This window comes from Dipteris shenzhenensis, chromosome 23 (genome assembly GCF_047967505.1).
Source record: "Dipteris shenzhenensis isolate YYH24624 ecotype China chromosome 23, Dip_SZ_1.0, whole genome shotgun sequence".
NCBI lineage: Eukaryota > Viridiplantae > Streptophyta > Polypodiopsida > Gleicheniales > Dipteridaceae > Dipteris > Dipteris shenzhenensis.
The window spans coordinates 45,767,443-45,783,966 of NC_141618.1; positions in this window are offsets into that span (position 1 = coordinate 45,767,443).

The window sequence follows — 16,524 nt, forward strand, 5'->3', positions numbered from 1 at the left end:
CTAAAAAGACAATTCTTTTGGCCTGGAATAGGTAAGGACGTCCAAGATTATGTATTGAAGTGCCAAAAATGCCAGGTCAATAAGGCTGAATGCCTTTAGGAGGTCTCCTACACCCATTGGAGATTCCATCTGGCAAATGGGAAAGTATCTCCATGGACTTCATTATGGGACTACCTAGAACATAGAGGGGGCACAACTCTGTGTGGATAATTGTGGATCGGTTGACCAAGATGACTCATTTTATTCCTGTCAGTGAAGATGTTAAAACTCCAGAATTAGCTAGGCTATTTGTGGATCATATCTATAGATTGTATGGGTTACCAGCCGGTATTGTTAGTGACCGGGATAGCAAATTTAACAGCCATTTTTGGAGGGCTATGTTTAAGAGACTAGAAACTTAATTGAATATGAGCACTGCGGATCATCCACAGAGTGATGGTCAATCAGATCATTGAGGATATGCTTCGAGCATATGTAAGTAAACGGCAAACTAATTGGGAACAGTATTTGCCCATATTAGAATTTGCATATAATAGTGCCAAACATTCAGCTATAGGTTTTAGTCCATTCATGATGATGTATGGATTTCAACCAAGAGCCCCAATGATAGTGGGACTTGAAAAAGAGAAGGTTCAAGCGACCAAAGACTTTCTTGAGGATATGAATCAATTGCTTAAGTTAGCTAAAGATAGTATAAGAAGAGCTCAAGATAGAGCACGAAGTTATGCAAAACCCCACCGTAGAAAGTTGGAGTTTGAAGTAAATGAGAAAGTCTAGCTTAAGGTACCTGAATCTTCAGAATCTCTAAAAACAGGTAAATGTTCGAAGTTGTCTCCTAGGTATTGTGGACCATTCACAATACTTAAGAGGATTGGAGAGCTTGCTTACAAATTATCCTTACCTGAGGGATGTAGAGTACATCCTGTTTTTCATGTTAGTAGGCTAAAAAGAAAATTAGGAGATGATGATAATCTCATTGGAAATGAAGTCCTAGTTGAACTTATTCAACCTGCATCTTTACCACATGAACCAGAAAAAATTTTAGACACACAAGAAAAAAGAACGCGACATACTATATGGAAAGAATGTCTGGTTAAGTGGAAAGATAGATCTCAAGAGAGTTCAACATGGGAAAAGGTAAGCAGTCTCTAGAGGAGGTTTCCCAATTTTGTTTTTGAGGACGTAAACAATTCTTAAGTGGGAGGGAATGTTACATCAACTATAATACCATGACATCGGTATAACGGGGAAACCATGAGGGCTTTACAATACTTACCTATGTGGCTAATGAGGGCTAGGGTCTAGGGGGAAATCCTAGGCCTAGGCAATTAATGGAAGGGTGCATTAGTTGAACCTAAAGAGGGGTTTAATGGTAAGGTCCACTTGGACACATGGCACCATGAGGGTTGGCCACTTGGGAGGTATTGGGCTATGTGGGAGGATCTAGATGGGAAGCTGGCTAGAAGGGGTTTGACAGAGAAAACCCACGTACTATTTTGGTGAGCTAGCAACTGAAGGTATAGACCGTGGCTGGGTGGAAAAACACTGCGAAAGCCCTCGAGGTGGGAGGACGTATCACAATGGCATAGCAACCAAGGGCCTAGCCTCATGCTACTCTTTGCTAGCATCCATGGCTAGTTGAGAGGCTTCCCCTTCGATAGGCCATTGGAGGATTTGTCCCTAGTCAAGCCAAAATCTTGTTTAGAGTCTTTCCCAAATCTTACTTCAAAGCTATGCCCATTCTCTACATGCACACTAAAGTTGTTTCCATGACTTTGTGATTAGCTTACAAATGACAAGCTCCTTCTAGAACCCAAACATAACAATCCTCTATCCTCTATTCAAAGCCACCGGGTAAGAAAACACCTATGGAAAAGGCCTCAAAAAAGCCAACAGCATTTGTACCCATACATTTAGTGTTGGATCAAGAGTTGAAGCCAATTTCGACTCAAGCACATCCAAGGGGTTAGAAAAAGAAGGTTGAGCTACAAGGAAGGTACTTGGGTGTGGATGTTTTAAAACTTGTGTGATGAAGTAAGAGCGTTGAACCTCTTACCAAATACAATGAAGTTGAAGGTGTCATATACAATAAGGCTTGTCAAAATGCTCTTAGCTACATGGTTGGGTAATTTATGCCAAAATGATGGTCGATCATGCTGGCAATTAGATGCTCTTAACTCCCTCATTGCTTCTAATAACTTACTTTGCAATCAAGTCCATGTGGCAACCTTACGGCAGATTAGAGGCCATAATCACATATCACAGATAGATCAAGTCCATCATCCATGTGGTAGATCAAAGGACACAACCACCTATGACAAATAGGTAAGGTCCATGCGGTAGATAAGGTCACCCATGAGTAACACGGTGGAAAAGCTACATCATCAATAGGCCAACACATCAGATGTCATCTTAGCAGACTCACATATAGTGCCATATCATCTTTGTGTCATGTAAGCATAGTGCACTATACATGCATGCTTGAATTGAAACATATGCAACTATTTGCCACATCATCATTTTTGTATAACTCCTTTGTCCTATGAAGGAGATCACAATGAGAAGGGGTTGTCAACTGACTTGCTACCATACTTGACAAATCCAGTAGATTTCAAAGCACCATTCCCAAGTTTACTTTAAGGTAGCCATATGAAGGCCACGTTAGTGTCTCATCAGCAAACAATTGTGGGTGATTGTCTATTTAAACTTTCCTTGATTTTATTTATGCATACTATGGTAAAATGGTTGATGTGATGATTTAGATTTATAATTATGCATCCAATGCCTACAAACTAGGGGCCCATCTAACAAAGAATCGCAGAGCTTCAAGATGACAGTTACAACAAGTTCTTGCATGAAACCCATATGCTAAAAAAGATATCCACCAGGGTGGTAGCAAGCTAAGGGTGTCCACTTTTTGTTCACTCCCCAATCCTAAGGAGGTGGAAAAACAAGCTTTTTAGCACACAAAAATGCAAATCTCACCTACTTCCCTATGGATCTAGTCTTTGAAGTCTTCTGACACAACATCACACTTGCTATTGTGCACACAATCGTATAGTCTGATCGAAAATTTGATGCACACACAAAAAATTTCTTTGTGTCACACGGCATGGTTCCACCAGGGTGGTCACACGTTTGTCACGAACAAAGAGTGTCATATAAAATTCTAAATTTCTCACTCATTTTAGATTAAATGTTATTGAAACTTTGTAAGTGGTCTCTTTGCATTATGTAGAGCCTAACTTGATTTATTGGTAATTTTTTGAATGATTTATCTAATTATAAATAATTATTTATAATAAATAAAGTCATAAAATACATGCATTTTAGTAGCACACCACATTTTTTTAGTATTTTGAATAATTAAGCAAATCCAATTCGGTGGAAGGTTAGTAGGCACATAAGGGTGTGTGGTTGAATCATCAAATCCCAAATCCAATGGTTAGATTTAGGAAGATTGAAGTTTAATTTTTACTTTTACTCCTTAGAGGATCAACAAAGAATATTAAAAATAAATCTAGTAATTCTCAAACATAACCAAACATTTTAAAAATGTCAATATTTTTAGTCCTCTCAATGATGAATAAGAGGAAAAAATTTTGGTTAAATTTGAGCAAGGGAAACGTACGATATGGCCTCCAAGAGTGAAATCTCCCTTTTGTGGGTGAAAAAGGGCCACCCAAGCCTAATACCAAGACAAGGTAGGCTTGGTATTAGGCTTGGTGAGGTAGGCTAGGAGCATCACCGATCCTAGTGGCAAGCCTTTGGAGTCTGCATGCTGCCCATGTGGAAGGCTGAGTCATCAAAACCATGCCACGTTGTTAGACCACGTGGTGCCATCTCATCAAGCAGATGTGACATCACTCCTTGCCATGTCACCTTACATTGCCACACGTGCTACCACACGTGCTGCTACATGTGCCACCTCATCATTCCACATCATCAGCCATGTGATCACACAATGCCACCTTGGCATACCTCCTCTCCTGGCCACGTCACCAATCCCTCCACCTCAATTTGCCATGTCATCTACCACCTCATGAATGCCAACTCATCATGCCACATCATGCCCAGTACCACATCATGACCATGCAGGAAGAGACTATATTACCACATCATGACCATGCATGGTGCCACATCAGCCAGATGTATACACATGACGATGTGCGATGCATACAATACCTCGATCGAGGTACATATGATGGGTGAGGCATACATTACCTCGTTCGAGGTATGTGACCAAGGACACATAGAGATACCTCGATCGAGGTTCATACATACATGCATGCACAATGCACTAAATACCTCGATCAAGGTATAAGGTCTGATCGCGGCTCTGGGCATAGCAGACCTCTCCACCAAAACTAAGCCAATTAGTATCAATCTTAGCACCTCTCCACCAATAATAATGAAGAGCAATCTAAGAGCAATCTAGTGGATGAGTTGAGGCTCTCTATAAGACACCACGTTTTGGTTCATTTCACCCATTCTTAGCCATTCTTGCCTCCTCATCACTTTGTCACACCTTCCATCCTACTTTCATTGAGAATGGGTTCTCAAAGCCGTAGAGCTAGTAGACGTGAAAGATGTAGGAACCCCCCCCCAAATCTCATTGACGAGGAGCGCAAGCGGAAGGCTCGTGAGTGCAAGAGAGCCTCTAGAGCTCGAGCTCGCACTGCCACCACTGATCCACCTCCAGCTCTACCTCTACATCCCACCTCCACCCCCACCCCCACCTCCATTGTCCCCCCATGCTCATCCGCTCCCCTACCTCTAGCCTCCGCCCCTAGCCACCTACATTTTGGCCTCCACCTCTACCTCTTCCCCCTCCACCCTCCCCCCTCCCCCTCCCCCTCCCCCTCCCCCCGCTCCGCTTGGCGCCTCCCTTCCCCCGTCCACCCTACCATCTCCCATTGATCCCATTGCCCCACCTTGCAGCAGCAGTGTTGCTTCACGACGTGACTTGCCGAAGTCCACTATCCGTCGTCGTACTAGCAAGATTGTGCAGTCTTTTTTTTGTGACCTCACGCCAGCTTCGCAGTCTTCTCTTCTTACGTCCCTGATTGATCACCCTGACTTGGTAGAGTGTAGGAGGCTTGCTGGTCTTGGTGCACGTAGAGATAGGGTTGTATCTAGCGAGGTCCTTAGCAGTGTTCGACGTTCCTATGCTTCTATTAAGCATAGGAACTCCAGTGATGCCTTGGCAGCACGTCGTGCTATTGTGGCTGCCATTAGTAGACCTCATATGATAGGCCATGTGCGTACCGCTTCACGTCTTCTTCAGATTGCACCGCGCACATTATTGCGAGCAGGCATCATTAGGAGGCAGAGTCTAGAGGATAGTGAGACTGATGCTCTTTGGGCTTCGAGTGGTCGTGCACCTCGTAGCGATCGATTGTTGGATGATTCCACTAGGTCCTTCATACAACAGTTTTGGGAGGAGCATTGCAGAGCATCCCCGGTGTTCAAGAAGGCATTGCATAAGAGGGTGTCAACGGTGTGTACATTGAGCATGGTGCATGTTTTTTGGAGTGTACCCAGACTGAGTTGTACACTCAGTTTGTAGAGGCGCACCCGGAGTTCAAGATTGGGCAGAGGTCATTTGAGCGATGCAGGCCATGGTTTGTGCGATGCTCTCAGGAGCGTGACACATGCTGTTGTCGCTACCATGTGGATTTTGGATTGATGTATGACGTATTCCGTTCCCTTGATGGTCATAGGGGAGTGGTTCCTACTAGCCCTCGCGACTTCATTCATTCCATATTGTGTACACGAGATGCTGATGCTTTATTCCACTCCCTTGATTGTGTGGAAGGCACGTGTACTTTGTGTGGTGACTTTGCCAGAGTGCCACGAGTTGCACTAGATACTTGTGATGTGCAGATGGTTCGTTGGCAGCAGTATGAGTACTGTACCTTGACATTAGATGGTGGTGCACAGTCGAGGAGGTTGCAGCTTGTGGGGAAGGAGACACCACGTGTTGTATTCATTGACTGTTTTCGAGGAAAGCTGTACTGCTACATACGCCACTCACACACTGCGAAATGGGAGGATCGTCAGTTTCGTGCATGTTTGAGGACATTTCCTATAGGGGTGGTTGTCTCAGTGGTGGACTTTGCAGAGAATTACACCTTTGCACCACAGCATGAGATCCAATCAGAGTATTATTTCTCCGAACAGGTGACGTGTGATTGAGTATTGATTTTTTCCCCGCCTCATTATATTGAATTATTTCAATAGTCATATTTTTTTTTCAATGCCATATTGCAGGTTGCTATATTTGTGCACATTAGCTATCGTCATGCACAGGCTCATGTGGATGGCATTGATAGCACTATGGACTCACGCATCATTGTGCGAGAGTATCACTTCTACATTAGTGATGATCGATCGCATGATGCCCATTTTGTGCAGCATTGCTTCACTTTGCATGATAGTTTCTTGAGGGATCATGGTGTCACATGGCAGCGGCGCTGGATCTGGTCAGATGGTTGCGGTGGTCAGTTCAAATACGCTAGACAGTTTTATTGGTTCTGCAGATGGCACCGTGAGATAGGCATTCCAATCACATGGAGCTACTTCGAGACAGGGCACGGTAAGGGAGAGCACGATGGTGCAGGTGCTTGCGTGAAGCGTGCTTTGCGTCGATACCAGTTGCGTCATAGTGCCGATCGCTTCAAGGATGCACATGATGTGGTGCGGTGGTGCAACCCAGCACTTATCCACTAGTGCTACGTCCTCGTTTCAGTCGCGTGATGATAGGGTGGTGAGCCGGTATTTTTGGTGCGTGGACATTGGGAGTCTTGATCGGTCGAGGCCTTTTGATTGTCGTTCTGTGCCTGGCACTCTTGATTTCTATTCCATCAGGAGCATAGGTGAGTCTCACCCCACGATCTTTTCTCGACGGTTTGCATGTTTTTGCTCTGCATGCATTGATGATGATTGGGGAGGGTGCTCCATGATACCATGGGCCGAACCATGGGTACAGCGAGTGCTTTCTCCCTTCTAGCCTTGGGAGGAGATACATGATGATCAGGATGCGGGATTCAGTTCCTCTAGAGATTATGACCAGCTTACAGATATTTTGCGTATTGGTGATATCTTCGCGGTTATTGCTTCGGAGGGCAATGAAGAGGGTGTGGATTATTACTTGTTGCGATGCTCTATGCTGAAGAGTGTGCTGAATGAGGATACAGTGGATGGGCATGGGATGCACTTCAATGCTCATAGCATGATCGTCGGTGGCCACTATTTTCAGCAGATACAGAGGCGCGGTCGTATATTGAGTTCTAGGAGTACATGGCAGATCGGGAGGCATACATGTATTCTCATCTTGTTGTTGGGATCAAGATTACTTTGAGTCGTGTTCGCACTCGCAAGGCGACGTCCACTCCACGATGGCGCCTTGCAGTGGCGGACCACGAGAGCATACTTGCAACTATTGGCATGAGAGCTGATCCTGAGGAGTAGCACATTACATATCATATTTTTTGGGATCGTCAGTTGATCAGATTGATTTTTATTGGGTATCACTAGTTGATTACACTTTTTTGTATTCGATATGTATAGGCTCACTGTGTGACCGTACCATTGTAATTTTCATGGACTCATATTTTGTATTTCACTATGATGGCTGTATACACGTTCATACACATCATTGTATTAGATTCTATTTTTAACATGATGTCCGATGTCTTCTCAATGGGATTTGTTGTGTTTGTAATACAAAAAATTGTTTATTAGTAGTAATGTTGTAATTTGTTTTGTGCATTAGGACATTTTAAAAACGTGACTAAGAAAATTCGCACACGTACTAACGAAATACGCGTGTGGACTTGCTTGTTGGGGATGAAACTTCGCACGACTCTTAGGCCACCCTAGACATACATCCACGCGAGATTTGGTCTGAATTGATTTGGTGTACGCCACGTGGAAGGTACAATGCGTACATTTTTACAATCCCTACTAGCACTCTGACTATGTATGAGCTATGGCGCATGTACTAACGAAATGCGTGTGTGGACTTATTTGTTGGGAATGAAACTTCGCATGACTCTTAGGCCACCCTAGACATACATCCACGCAAGATTTAGTCTCCAACTTATTTGGTATGCGCCACGTGGAAGGTATAATGCATACATTTTTACAATCCCTACTAGCACGACTACGTGTGAGAAATGGCGCACGTACTAACCAAATATGCATGTGGACTTATCTGTTGGAGATTAAACTTTGCACGGCTCTTAGGTTACCATAGACGTACATCCACGCAAGATTTGGTGCCCAACTGATTTGGTATGCGCCATGTGGAAGGTACAATGCGTACATTTTTGCAATCCCTACTAGCACGACTACGTATGAGCTATGGCGCATGTACTAACGAAATACGCGTGTGGACTTATCTGTTGGAAATGAAACTTCGCACGACTCTTAGGCTACCGCAGACGTACATCCATGCAAGATTTGGTGCCCAACTGATTTGGTATGCGCCACATGGAAGGACAGTTGCATACATTTTTACAATCCCTACTAGCACTCGTGACTACGTATGAAAAATGGCGCACGTACTAATGAAATATGCACGTGGACTTATCTGTTGGGTACGAAACTTCACACGCCTCTTAAGCTACCCTAGACGTACATCCACGCAAGATTTGGTCTCCAACTGATTTGGTATGCGCCACGTGGAAGGACATATGCATACATTTTTACAATTTCTACTAGCACGACTAAACCCTAAACCCTAAACCCTGGACCCTAAATCCTAAACCCTGTTGGGCACAAAAATTCACACGCCTCTTAGGCTACCCTAGACGTACATCCACGCAAGATTTGGTCTCCAACTGATTTGGTATGCGCCACGTGGAAGGACAAATGCATACATTTTTACAATTTCTACTAGCACGACTAAACCCTAAACCCTAAACCCTGGACCCTAAATCCTAAACCCTGTTGGGCACGAAACTTCACACGCCTCTTAGGCTACCCTAGACGTACATCCACGCAAGATTTGGTCTCCAACTGATTTTGTTTGCGCCATGTAGAAGCAATCCCTACTAGCACGGCTAAACCCTAAACCCTAAACCCCAAACCCTGGACCCTAAATCCTAAACCCTGTTGGGGACGAAACTTCACACGCCTCTTAGGCTACCCTAGATGTACATCGACGCAAGATTTGGTCTCCAACTGATTTGGTTTGCGCCACATAGAAGCAATCCCTACTAGCACGGCTAAACCCTAAACCCTAAACCCTAAACCTAGACCCTAAATCCTAAACACTGTTGGGGACCAAACTTCACACGCCTCTTAGGCTACCCTTGATGTACATCCATGCAAGATTTGATCTCCAACTGATTTGGTTTGCGCCACGTAGAAGCAATCCCTACTAGCATGGCTAAACCCTAAACCCTAAACCCTAAACCCTGGACCCTAAATCCTAAACCCTGTTGGGGACGAAACTTCACACGCCTCTTAGGCTACCCTAGATGTACATCCACACAAGATTTGGTCTCCAACTGATTTGGTTTGCGCCACGTAGAAGCAATCCCTACTAGCACGGCTAAACCCTAAACCCTAAACCCTGGACCCTAAATCCTAAACCCTGTTGGGGACCAAACTTCACACGCCTCTTAGGCTACCCTAGACATACATCCACGCAAGATTTGGTCTCCAACTGATTTGGTTTGCGCCACGTAGAAGCAATCCCTACTAGCACGTCTAAACCCTAAACCCTAAACCCTAAACCCTGGACCCTAAATCCTAAACCCTGTTGGGGACGAAACTTCACACACCTCTTAGGCTACCCTAGACGTACATCCACGCAAGATTTGGTCTCCAACCGATTTGGTTTGCGTGACGTAGAAGCAATCCCTACTAGCACGACTACACGTTAGCGTACCACCAAAGTCAAAAGAAAATAGTAAAATTAAATTGTGGCCTAACATGTCACACCTTCCTTGTACTCCCATACATGAGTGGAGTTTAAAAGGGAGAAGTGGGATTGTTAATATGTGTATATTTTTTTGGTGCATAGCCACAACAACCCTTTCTTTTTACATAAACCAAATACCAACACTTTTCCTTATACCAACCGCCAATCGTTTCTCTTGTACATAAACCACTAAATGCAAAAGAAAATAGTGAAATAAAATGGTGGGCTAGCATGCTACACCTTCCTTGTATTCCCGTATACATGCATTAATTGCCAATTGTGTTGATTTCTCTTCTTTATGTTCATTATCTTTTATACATGCATAATAATTAGATTGGTGCATTGGCAAATGTCATATTAAGGAAATTGAAATAGTCCTTAGAAACTTGGAAGGCATATGCGATTGTGATTTGGAAGGCACATGTGATTGTGGTTCGAATATGACAAATAATTAGGTCTTGTTTTCTTTGATCACCAATTAGCACAAGTATTGTTAACAATAAGAGACAAATTAAACACTGAGTCATAATAAATAACAGCAAAATCATGCAAAGGACAAGTCTAACTCCATTTTTGAAAAAACTCCCCAAAAAATTTATATTTTTTAAAAATTGTAGGGACAAAATATACGCTTCATGTTAATAATATTAAAAAACTAGAATTGTGAAAAAAGAATGCATAAAATATTACTTATATTTTATTGCAGAACCTAAAAATGTCTAGTATTACCATTTGCAAAAAGTATTCTCTCCTTTAATTTAAAAAACATGACAAATTGCAAAGGAGAAGAAACTGCTTCATTCAACTAAGAGAGTTGCTAGAGCTTTTTCTTTGAAATACCAATCGTTTTCTATGCAAGTGCCCATATCAAATCCATATAAAAGAATTTCTACACCCTACAAACTAAGCATGTCCACACATTGGTGATTTCTCGAATTTTTTCCTTTTGTCATGTTCTTTAAGTATCTCTAGATCACACATTCCCTCAAGTTCATTGGTGTTGAAAGAATTTTTTATCAATTGATTTACACATAGGTAACAGCATTGCCCTCGGAGTCATGGATAAGTTTTGTACCAATATACATTTCTAGAATACTTTTTGTAAATAGCATAAATTGAAAGTTGGTAAAATTGATGTTACTTTAATATCTAATTTCATTTGATGAAACAATTTTACATTGGGCTATGGCATTGTCTAAAAAAAGTAATTTTCTTTTTATACAAATTAGTTTATCAAATGGTTGAATTTCAACATATTTTGATATTAAAATCGAAAGGCTAGATTTGGAAGCATGAATATGACAATAGTTGTCTTTTTGAAAAATTGATGAAAATTTGGATTTTGAAACACACTTTATTGCAAACATGAATAGAATAAAATTTTTGTTTAAAAAATGAAAAACTTTTATCAGCAAAATAAAATTTTCATGCAAAAAAAGATGAATTTTGATATGTTTAATGTTTAATGTTTGCAATTCATGTTTTATGTTTACAATTACTTCACATGGCATTCTTTTTTAAATAACTTATGTATTAAACAAACTATAAACTGAGATAAACTGAGATAAACAAAGTGTGAAGAACATCATGAAAGTACGAAAATGCTCATACATCATAAAAGTGGGAACAATATCATGAAAGTACCAAAATGAATCTATACATCATCATCATCATGCTGCAAAAGTGCATCCCTATACAAGAAACGTGTGAAGCCTAAACAATCAATCTAAATCTGAATCTGATAACTCTACATATGATCCTCTAGTGGAACGCTGACGTGGCTCCTGTATGACTCGCTGCCCAACCGTCCGCTGTGTGCCCTCAGGCAATGCCGGCTCAGATGGGCCAGCCTCATCACCTGCATGAGATGGGCCAGCCTCATCCTGATGAAGAGGAGGGCATGCTGCACGTGCCACTGCTGCCATCTCTGCCTCCCTCGCCTCCTCTATGTACGCGTGTCTCAGCTCCCATAGCCGTGCATCTGCGAATACTCGTGCCTCAAATCCAGCGCGAGTAATCGTCTCTACATGTGAAATACGCTGGTCTCGGCCCCGCCCTAGTTGCTGCTCCACCCACTGCTGCAATGATGTCTACAGCTCTGCCTCTCGCTTAATCCGGCGTGCCTCCTCCGCTCATGCCTCGTCACCTGGCATGAAATCACCGTACGAAAAGCATCGTGGAACGCATGATGCAACCACCGATGTATCCGCACCCTCCTGCATCAGCAATGCTCTCTGTGCCTCCTCTCTGTAGTGCTCTGTCAAGACTACATGGGCGAATGGATCAATAGCCTGACGATGACTAGGATATAGATCATCCATGCCCAGTCCTCTGTATGTCGCCACATCAATGTCGGCAAAGCATACAGGGCACACTGAACGTGCCACCATGTGGCGGGTCATGTAGTGGAGATGTGCGATGTGGCCGCACCCTAGTCCAAACCACCCTACGGTGTCAAAGTCCTCGTGGCAGAGGACACAAGTGGCAGTAGGAAGCCTCCTACGACTGCTGCGTCTATCGGTGTCCTAGTCGGCACATCTACAGGAGGAGCAGGGTATAGGGCCACACTGGGGTCGATCCTATGGCGCGACGGATCACGACTAATATGCCTCAACTGCAAAATATAGTGCTCTGCGCGATGGTATGCTATGCGTGTCCGAATCCTCTGCTCCTCCAAATCTGTCTGCAGCAACAGTCGTACGCGAGACTCCATCTCCTGACACAATAGATGTGCCTGCAATGCAAACATGTCGTGTACATGGTGAGAATTAACCAAAAAACTTCAGTTCAAAACACGCTACAAAAAAATAAACTAACATAATCAAAATAACTAACCTCATCCCTAGACTCGACCAACACAGCCTCCAACTCTGCAATCCGTCTGTCTCGAGCCTCCAACTCGTGCTGAGGCGCCGTAGATGTGGGAGGTGGTGTAGATGTGGGATGCTCCATCGATGATCGAGGTGGGGGAGGTGGAATCGCAATAGATCTCGATAGGGCCGAGACCATGTGCTGCAAGGATGATGCCACTGAATGAACATCCCCCCTAATCTGTCCTCCCACCGCTCGCAATGCCGGTGCAGGGATGGTGTGCAACTCTGGTCCCTCGCGTCGACGCCGAACACCTACAATCTGACGCTCCTGACGCCCCATCCTACCACGTCCCGCTGCTGATCCTGGACGGGTACTGAGGTAGTCCACCCGATGACCAAGGACAAACTCAGCATAAAGCTGCATGGCAAACGATCTGGCTATCTGGCGGTTGTGAGGCAACCGACCACCATTCGCAGCAAGATATCTCGGATAAATGTGTGCTGCTATGATGGGGTGCCTACACCGTAAAATATGCAAGGGGAGCCCTGATTATGGTCGCTGGCCCTCGGTGTGACCATCCCAAAACATGTCGTCCAAGGCCTCCCTGTGATGTGACTCCCGCTCAAACAACTGTCGAATCGCTCTCCAATCCAAGCCACCACCAGTGATCTTCGCCTCGGCCTGTGCCTGAAAGCTATCCACAACGTCCTCAACTGTCTCCAATCGACTCAGAGCCTCAATAACTGAATCCAGGCTCGCAACCAAGTGAGGGGGTGCCCTAGCATCCTGCAGTGCCCTCATCTCAGCTCTCAGCATCTCTATCTGCATACGAATAGTGGTGCTAGAACCTGTGCGCTGGCTGGCGCATGCACAAAAAAAACACATGGAAATTAATATTCTATTTGGGTAATGAAAATAATATTCTATTCAATATGACTTATAATCTATTTACGTAATGAAAACTATTTGTACGTACTCCTTGATGAGGTAGATCCTATGCACCTACCGGTAGATGGGCCAAATGTGTGGCTCAATATTAATCAATATTATTAATAATTCTTAATTTTGATTAGAATTTTTTCACTCTAGTCGTTGCATTTTAAAACTTAGATGTCTCAAATATTTTCTCCTTATATGTTTCCCTTTTTTCACTTTTTATCCAATATGAAACTTTTCCACATGTGGTGTAAGGACCACATTGTCCACTAATGGCCTCTATACTAAGGACAGATAGTGGAGAGGTTTGGTTAATAAGACCTTCTTTGAATGCTTTACTGCCTTGGGTTTGCAATAGATATGGAGGAGATAGAAGGATACCTAATACATTACTTTGAACGATACACAAGCAAGGCGCATCTAGTATTTCTCGGACTACACATTAAAAAAGAGAGCGGGTTCACACTACATACGTAGCAACAACAAAGGGCACAAGATCCCTAGAAGAGGATTCAAAAACTTTGAAAATTAAATCCTTGGATGTCCCTATGCAATGGGAAGGGTTGCATACGATAACTAATGTTAATTTTGGTTGAGCTCAAGTAATAAGCATCATCGTTGCCTATGGTTGGACTAGCAAGAAAGAGACCACCCTTGCTTACAATGAAACTAGCATATAATTCCTTGAGCATGTGGTTGACATTCCATGTGTGACATAGTTTCAACGAGGGAAAGGAGATATGTAGCATCCGCACTATTTTGGTTATGAGGTGGTTCACGTGATTATTGATACAAAGTCTTTTTGGGAAAACATCTTAGTCATTTGTAAAAGACAAGATAAATGTTGTTGACATTAGTCATAGGTTTCCCTACGGTGCAAAAAGGGATGTATGTGTGCCACATGGCGAGCTGCCATGTAGCAAACAACATGGAATGGGATGCTTCAAATGTCGACTCTTGAAGGTTATGGAGTTCTCTCTCTCTTAAGTCTCTTATCTATGATCATTAAGGGATGATTAGGAGAGATTCAGTCATTAACAGGCTCTATTTGAACTTAGGTCTATAGTTGATCAAAACACTTGCATATATTAGCATGAATGTGGAATGAATATAGATCCACTAGAGTCCCATGTGCAATGAATGTTAGGTATTCTAGTTAAACTTTCAGTTTCTCTATGGCGTATTTCTTTCTTCTTATACATAAAAGAGAAGTAGATGAATAATGGAACTAGACAACAAACATGATCAAAGTGCTAGATCTAAAGCATGCCATAGTGATAGCATAAGAATCTCAAACAGTTTATAGGCACATACCGTAATATTCGAGTTCTTGAAGACCCATCCAAATATTCTCAATCTTGTAATATTCTTTTTTCAGTTATGCTAGAGTCTATGCATAACTTAGAAGAATTAGACATTTGCAAACTATTCCATGTCTTCTTAAGGTCTAAGCCACTATTTCATGTCTTCTTAAGGGATATTGAAGATTTGGACTAAGCCACTATCTAGGCATTTCCAAGCTATAGCCTTATCATGCATGCTTAGTCTAATCAATCTATTGACTAATAGGGGACATATGCCTTCAACATATTTCCTAGTAGAATCGATCCTTACTAATTGCCAAATAGTTAAAGGATGATTTATCATTAGTAATTTCCCAATATATTAGGGATGATTACCCAAGCTTAAACCTAGTTTCCTTCTAAAGAACTTGCTTGTCCCAAAGTGTCTAGTCAACTTCAAGCTTTGGTCACCAACCATGTCACTAGTCAATCTTTAATGTCCAACTCCAATAGTTGACTAGTAGGTTTATGTTTGTGTATTAATTCGATAAGTCGAGCGAGTCTTATACAAAATGTCTTATTAATTTGATAAGTCGAGCGAGTCTTGTGCCTCATTAAACGTTTTTTAAATTTAAAATTTTCACATTTTAAATTTTAAATGTCGTAATTCAAAAATTAAAAAAAAATTACAAATGCATTTCAAATTTATAAATACTTTATAATTATTCCTATGAACGTTTTTTTATTTAATAAAAATAGCTCTATTTAACAAAAAAAAATCTCATTTTCACATTTTAAATAAAAAATGTCGTAATTTACAAATTTCAAAAAAACATTAAAATGCATTATAAATTTAGAAATTTTTTATAATTTTCCTTATAAACTAAAATTTAATTAAATTCTACCAAAAAGAAAATGCTACATAAAAAAAACAGAAATATAGAACATCTTCACATTTAGAATAAAAAATGCCTCATTAAACGTTTTTTAAATTTAAAATTTTCACATTTTAAATTATAAATGTCCTAATTCAAAAATTTAAAAAAAATTTACAAATGCATTTCAAATTTATAAATATTTTATAATTATTAATATGAACGTTTTTTTATTTACTAAAAAAGCTCTATTTTGAAAATAAAATTTCATTTTCACATTTAAATAAAAAATGTCATAATTCATAAATTTCAAAAAAACATTATATTGCATTTCAAATTTAGAAATTTTTTATTATTTCTCTTTTAACCTAAAATTTTTTATTATTTCTCTTTTAAATTCTACCAAAAAGAAAATGCTACATAAAAAAAACAGAAATATTTAACATTTTCACATTTTTAATAAAAAATGCCTCATTAAACGTTTTTCAAATTTAAAATTTTCACATTTTAAATTATAAATGTCGTAATTCAAAAATTAAAAAAAAATTTTACAAATGCATTTCAAATTTATAAATATTTTATAATTATTAATATGAACTTTTTTATTTACTAAAAAAAGCTCTATTTAAAAAAAAAATTAATTTTCACATTTTAAATAAAAAATCTCGTAATTCATAAATTT